Source organism: Bos indicus, chromosome 7 (assembly GCF_029378745.1).
Source record: "Bos indicus isolate NIAB-ARS_2022 breed Sahiwal x Tharparkar chromosome 7, NIAB-ARS_B.indTharparkar_mat_pri_1.0, whole genome shotgun sequence".
NCBI classification, from domain to species: Eukaryota; Metazoa; Chordata; class Mammalia; order Artiodactyla; family Bovidae; genus Bos; species Bos indicus.
This window is the reverse complement of record NC_091766.1, coordinates 40,374,007-40,380,620: the sequence shown is the minus strand read 5'-3', so window position 1 is coordinate 40,380,620 and position 6,614 is coordinate 40,374,007. Positions and strand designations below refer to the sequence as shown.

The 6,614-nt window shown below is 44.3% G+C and overlaps 1 pseudogene; it reads left to right on the top strand.

The window, feature by feature from the left end:
* Positions 1-4,805: 4,805 nt before the first annotated feature.
* Positions 4,806-5,187, top strand: LOC109561008 (nuclear transport factor 2 pseudogene; annotated as a pseudogene).
* The last annotated feature ends 1,427 nt before the right edge of the window (positions 5,188-6,614 follow it).

The following is a 6,614-nucleotide window of genomic DNA, read 5'->3' as shown; positions in this document are numbered from 1 at the left end:
CTCAAGATAAGGACTTCCCTGGTGGTCCAGTGGTTAAGTATCTGCATTCCAGTGCAGGGGATGCGGGTTTGATCCCTAGTAAGATCCCATGTGCCCCGGGGCAACTAAGCCGCAATGCTTGACCTCTCCTGCCACAACTAAGACCGAACGCAGCCAAATAAATATTGAAAAAAATAAAGAACTAATGATATAATGATATGGTTACTGTCTCTCACACTTCTAAAATTGCAAGCCAAAGAAATACATTTAACCTTTTTTTGAGTACATATTTATGTATGTATATGTAAATATGCATGTATGTTCAAAATGGGTACAAAATTCTGGGAACACACTTACCCTGACATAGCCTAAAATTCTAAAGGTTAATGTAACAAAAAAATTTCATTTTCCTCCCTCTAGGTCCGGTTTCTCTTTTTTGTTCCCCATAAAGGGGAGAGTCCTCCACTTCTCTTTTAAATGTATATTTGGGTCCCTTTCCAAATGCAAATTCTACCTTATCTATAGTTATTTAGGGTAGATTTCAAAGCTTGTGATTTCAAAGGTAGATTGTGTTTACTTTTCAGGACTTCCCAGACTGCAGTGTAGATATTCAAACCAACGGTATTTGGAAGGTGAGGGTGTCTCCTTTTGTTCTCTAAAAGCACCCATAAAATTGTGGAAATGGGAACTGTAATGAAGTTAACTAGTGGTTTCTTGATGATGGATACTCCCCTCAGTCTTCCTTCTTGCAGATATTGAGAAAACAAAAGCCCTATTTCAGAAATACCTGAGTCTATGGACTCATTTCCAAACTAGAGCAATGTGCTCTGATATTTCATCTCCACTAGTCTCTTCTTTAAAAAAAAAAAAAAAAGTGAGTGTTGCCCCACTACATTGATTAACCCATGTGCAACTCACAGGGTGAAATGCACCAGTCTAAGACCTGTTGGGAAAGGAGGATTTGCTGCAAGGTCCCAGGTTTAAAGGGTTCCCAGGTTGTGCTAGTGATAATCTGCCTGCCGATGTAGAAGACACAAGAGATGCTGGTTCCATCCTTTGTGTCCGGAAGCTCCCCTGGAGAAGAAAATGGCAACCCACTTCAGCATTCTTGCCTCAGAAATCCCATGGATGGAGGAGCCTTGCCAGCTACAGTCCGTGGGGTCGCAAAAAGTCATACCGGACAGAACAATCCAGGTTAAAAGAGCTCCCTGTTCTCATTCTGAATGGCATTCAATAGGTAACTTGCAGATTTTTTTTTTTTTCTTAAGCCCCCAATAGGAAAGACCCTGATAAAGGGAAAGATCAGAGGCAGGAGAAGGGGACGACAGAGGATGAGATGGTTGGATGGCATCATCGACTCAAAGGGCATGCATGAGTTTGAGCAAGCTTGGGGAGATGGTGGAGGACAGGGAAGCCTGGTGTGCTGCAGTCCATGGAGTCACAAAGACTCAGAACAACAACAGGAAATGTGCTGCTGCTGCTGCTAAGTCGCTTCAGTCGTGTCCAACTCTGTGCGACCCCATAGACGGCAGCCCACCAGGCTCCCCCGTCCCTGGGATTCTACAGGCAAGAACACTGGAGTGGGTTGCCATTTCCTTCTCCAATGCATGAAAGTGAAAAGTGAAAGTGAAGTCGCTCAGTCTTGTCCGACTCTAGCGACCCCAAGGACTGCAGCCTACCAGGCTCCTCCGTCCATGGGATTTTCCAGGCAAAAGTACTGGAGTGGGGTGCCATTGCCTTCTCCAAGGAAATGTGCAAAAGGTGCTATCAGAGAAGTCACTGGAAGTGGCAAGAAAGGGAAGGTAAATTCACAAAACCTGGAGAGTAGTTGTAGTTTGAGAAATGGAAGCTCAGAATCGGGCGAGATTTTCCCTGTGGCGATGGTTCTCAAATATAAGACCAGTTTTTTATTTGCAGATGTGAGGAATCCCCGCAGGCACAGACCAGCAGGGGGCGCAAGAAAGCCCAGGGAGTGCCATGCCTTTTGTTCCTGCTCATTCCTTCTATTTCTGTCATCAAATCCAAACAATAGAGAGGCATGAACCTGCTAGCTTCTCCTTCTTCCTCTTCTTTTTTTCATAAATCTCCCTAAGAAAACTACTTGTATTTAAAATTTCTTTAAACAACCTTTCACCCTAGAAATGGGAGAACTGAAATTCTGGTTAATTCTGATTTCAAACATCTGCCCGGCATTTTTGGAATAGATATTGATCCCCGAGACCTCCCGCAATTTCACCCTTACAATGGTGTTAGGGCCAACACGAGATTTTCTTACAACAGAGTTGGTGTCACAGAACCAAAGTTGGTAACGGGTCATTACCTACTGTGATGGGCAGCTCCTGGGTCTGGTCATTTGCAGGAGTCCAGCGCCAGGGGGTAGGCTATTTGAAATATATTGCCCACCCTCAGAAATTCCTGAGCCAGGGCAAAATGTACTTGGCTAGATGTGCACACATCTGGACCCTCCCCTTCCCAGTCCAAGTGACTGATTAGGAGGCCACAGTTCTAGACTCTCCCTTATGGCCAGCCCATCCCTCCCTCAGTTCGTGGCCTTTGTAAGGCTCAACCACCCCTGCATCAGAGAAATTGGCTCTGGCAGGGCAGGCCCCCAGAAACTCCTGGAGGCTGGTGTGTGTGTGTGTGTTGGTGGGGGGTGGGGGGTGCCCACAGGTTGAAATGGTCTAGGAGAGACATCACTTTGAGGACAAAGGTCCATATAGTCAAAGTTACTATTTTTCAATAGATGGATGTGAGAGTTGGACCATAAAGAAGAAGGCTGAGCATAGAAGAATTGATGCTTTAAAATTGTGGTGTTGGAGAAGACACTAGAGAGTCCCTTGGACAGCAAGATCATACCAGTCAATCCTAAAGGAAATCAACCTTGAATATTCACTGGAAGAACTGATGCTAAAGCTGAAGCTCCAATACTTTGGCCACCTGATTCGAAGAGCCAACTCATTGGTAAAAACCCTGATGCTGGGAAAGATTGAAGGCAGGAAGAGAAGGGGTCGATAGAGGATGAAATGATTGGATGGCATCACTAACTCAATGGACATGAGTTTGAGCAAATTCTGGGAGACAATGAAGGACAGGGAAGCCTGGTATGCTGCAGTCCATGTGTTAGGGGAAGCACACTGACTGAAACTGCCCACACTGGCCAGGCACCACAGTAACCATTTGCATGAATTATATTTTAAGACAGGAGGTCCCAGTAAGGAACACAGAACTAACAAGCCATCACCAATGGATGAATTTGAAAGAGGTCAAAAGGAGACGCCCCGTGTCCTCAGTTCAGTTCAGTTCAATTGCATCTTTGTGACCCCATGGACTGCAGCATGACAGGCTTCCCTGTCCATCACCAACTCCCAGAGCTTGCTCAAAGTCATGTCCATTGAGTCAGCGATGCCATCCAACCATCTCATCCTCTGTTGTCACCTTCTCCTTCTGCCTTCAATCTTTCCCAGCATCTGGCTCTTTTCCAATGAGTCAGTTCTTCCCATCAGGTGGCCAAAGGATTGGAGTTTCAGCTTCAGCATCAGTCCTTCCAATGAATATTCAGGATTGATTTCCTTTAGGATTCACTGGTTTGACCTCCTTGCAGTCCAGTGGACTTTCAAGAGTCTTCTCCAACACCACAGTTCAAAAGCATCAATTCTTCAGCACTCAGCTTTCTTTATAGTCCAACTTGCACATCCATACATGACTACTGCAAAAACCATAGCTTTGACTAGGTGGACCTTTGCAGCAAAGTAATATCTCTGCTTTTTAATATGCTGTCTAGGTTGGTCATAGCTCTTCTTCCAAGGAGCAGGTGTCTTTCAATTTCATGGCTGTAGTCACCATCTGCAGTGATTTTGGAACCCAAAAAAATAAAGTCTGTCATTGTTTCCCCATCTATTTGCCATGAAGTGATGGGATTGGATGCCATGATCTTCATTTTCTGAATGTTGAGTTTTAAGCCAGCTTTTTCACTCTCCTCTTTTACTTTCATCAAGAGGCTCTTTAGTTCTTCACTTTCTGCCATAAGGTGGTGTCATCTGCATATCTGAGGTTATTGATGTTTCTCCCCATGTCCTACTACCTCCCAGAATCCTCACTGGCATCCATTTTGGTTGAGCAATGCTTGACCCACCAGGAAGGACCCTGAGTCAGAGTGATTCGCCAGAGAAAATCTGGAAACTAATCCCATTACCATATAACCCAAGACTGTGAGCCATGTGGCACAGCAGTTCTCCTGGGTTCTCTTACCCTACTCTTCTTTGCATAGGCACCTCTTCTTAATAAAGTCTTTTGCTTTGTCAGCTTATGTGACAATTCATTTCTTAAACAATACATTTCTGAGTGTCAGACAAGAGCCCACTCTTGGGCCCTGGAAAAGGGGTTCCCTTCCTTCAACACATGGGGTCTCAAAGAGTCAGACATGACTTAGCAATTGAACAACAACAAGGAGGAATTATGAAAGGTGAGAGGGTCCAGTGGAGAACAGAAGAGAAGGCCAAGGGCATGGATTGTCCAGCCTCCAGCAACCAGAAGGCTCTGTTATAACAGACCAGGCAGCAGTCCCTGTAAAGAGTCCCAGAAATCAGAGGTCAGATGAACTTGTTGAGTCCCTGGACATTCCTTAAATACCCTGTTAACTTTTCCAGGCTTTGTTTTCAACTCAGTTAAGAAGTTTGATGCTGGATAACTTCTGAGGATTTTTCAGGGTGTTAACTCTGCACTAGTAGAATAAGTAAATTTTAAAACAAAACAGGAAGACCAAGTTGGGTCTCTGCCACCATTGTGCCAGCTCTTTGGATCTCAATGAGGCTGGGTGATGCTTCAGAATGGGAGACAAGCCAGTTTGGGAGCAAATTGGCTCCAGCTTCATTCAACATTACTACCAATTATTTGATAATGATAGAATCCAACTAGGAGCAGTTTATTTCGACGCCTCAGGATTCACATGGGAAGGACAGCAATTCCAAGGGAAAGCTGCCATTGTGAAGAAATTGCCTAGCTTCCATTCCAGAAAACCCAGCACAGCATCATGGCTCAGGACCATCAGCCCATGCCGGATAGTTGCATCATCAGCACAGTTTTGGCCAGCTCAAGGCCAATGAAGACCTCATCATGTGGTTCCACCAGATGTTCCAATTAAAGAGCATCAAGGTTGCTTGGATTTGTACCAATGACATGTTCAGGCTTGCCCTGCACAACTTGGACTGAACCCCTCCCAGCCAGGCATTCATGCTATTTCTTCTTCCTCTTCCACTTACTATTCAACTATTCACATTCCTTCAGATGCTCCTAATATCAACAAATAAGCAGGGCCTTGGTGGGAATGGATGCAGTGTGCTGCTCTACTGAGCTGTTTTGCATGATATTTGGATTCTAGACTAGCTGCATCTGATAGAAGCTTGTGTTGTACCAGCGTATACCTTGGAATGACTTAAGTAATGCAAAAGGTTGTCTTTTTTTCTTTTTTTGAAAATCTACTGACAAATTGCTTTAGTAACCCATAAAAGTGAAGGAGAAAGCCTCATTACCCAGATACTGATTTGTTCAGATGTTTCAATGCCTCATCATGCAATAAAACCATAAATATTTTCCTAACAACAACAACAAAAAGAACAAGCAATTATATCAAGTAATTGTGAGGATAAAGGCAGATTTTTTTTTTTTTTTTTTTTAAAGTGAGGCTATGGCTTCCCTGGTAGCTCAGAGGTTAAAGCGTCTGCCTGTGATGCGGGAGACCAGAGTTCGATCCCTGGGTTGGGAAGATCCCCTGGAGAAGGAAATGGCAACCCACTCTAGTGCTCTTGCCTGGAAAATCCCATGGATGGAGGAGCCTGGTAGGCTACAGTCCATGGGGCCGCAAAGAGTCGGACACGACAGAGAGACTTCACTTTCACTTTCAAGGATACAAGTAGATGATAACCTTTCATCTAGCCTAAATAATGTAAAGAAAGAAAATAAGAATACAAAGTAACATTTAAACTATCTGTTTCTAGTTTGGGAGGCCTGGATCATTCAGGCCACAGAGGAAGACAGCTGTGTTCGCATTGAGTTGGTTATAGACAGTACATCTGTCTCATTTGTTAAGTCCCAGTAGCCTGCCTCCCTTCTGACACAGCTGGGGAGTCTCCAGGAAGGCTACCAGCATGAGTCAGACCCAGGGCCCACCCTACAATTCAGAATTCTGGGTATTGCTATTTGTGATGAGGTTTAGGAGCCAGACCTTTATTCCCAAAGCCCACAACACAGGCTTTAGAATGTTATTTCTCAGCAAGTTACTACAAGATGAGTTTTTAGTTCCCAGACTTTCTACAGTTCTGGGAGAGAATTTTTACCTGACAATGCCTTTCCACAACCTAATGGTGACTGAGACATACAAGACCCCTCATCAGTGATTGGACTCAATTACAGTTACGGGGCAGCTGACTTTCTGGCCTTCAACTCCCATACTCACTAACAACTATCTGTTTTCTTGTCAAGTCAGTAAGCCAGCAGCCCACCTCTCTCCTGGGTTTTCCCAGGAGAACTGAACTCTGGTACACATCACAGTTCCCTTAACCTAAGGAGAATGCTTCATTAACACTCCACTGTGTTAAAAGACCCATAAGAGCCTATAATAGTATTAAAGAAAAATTATT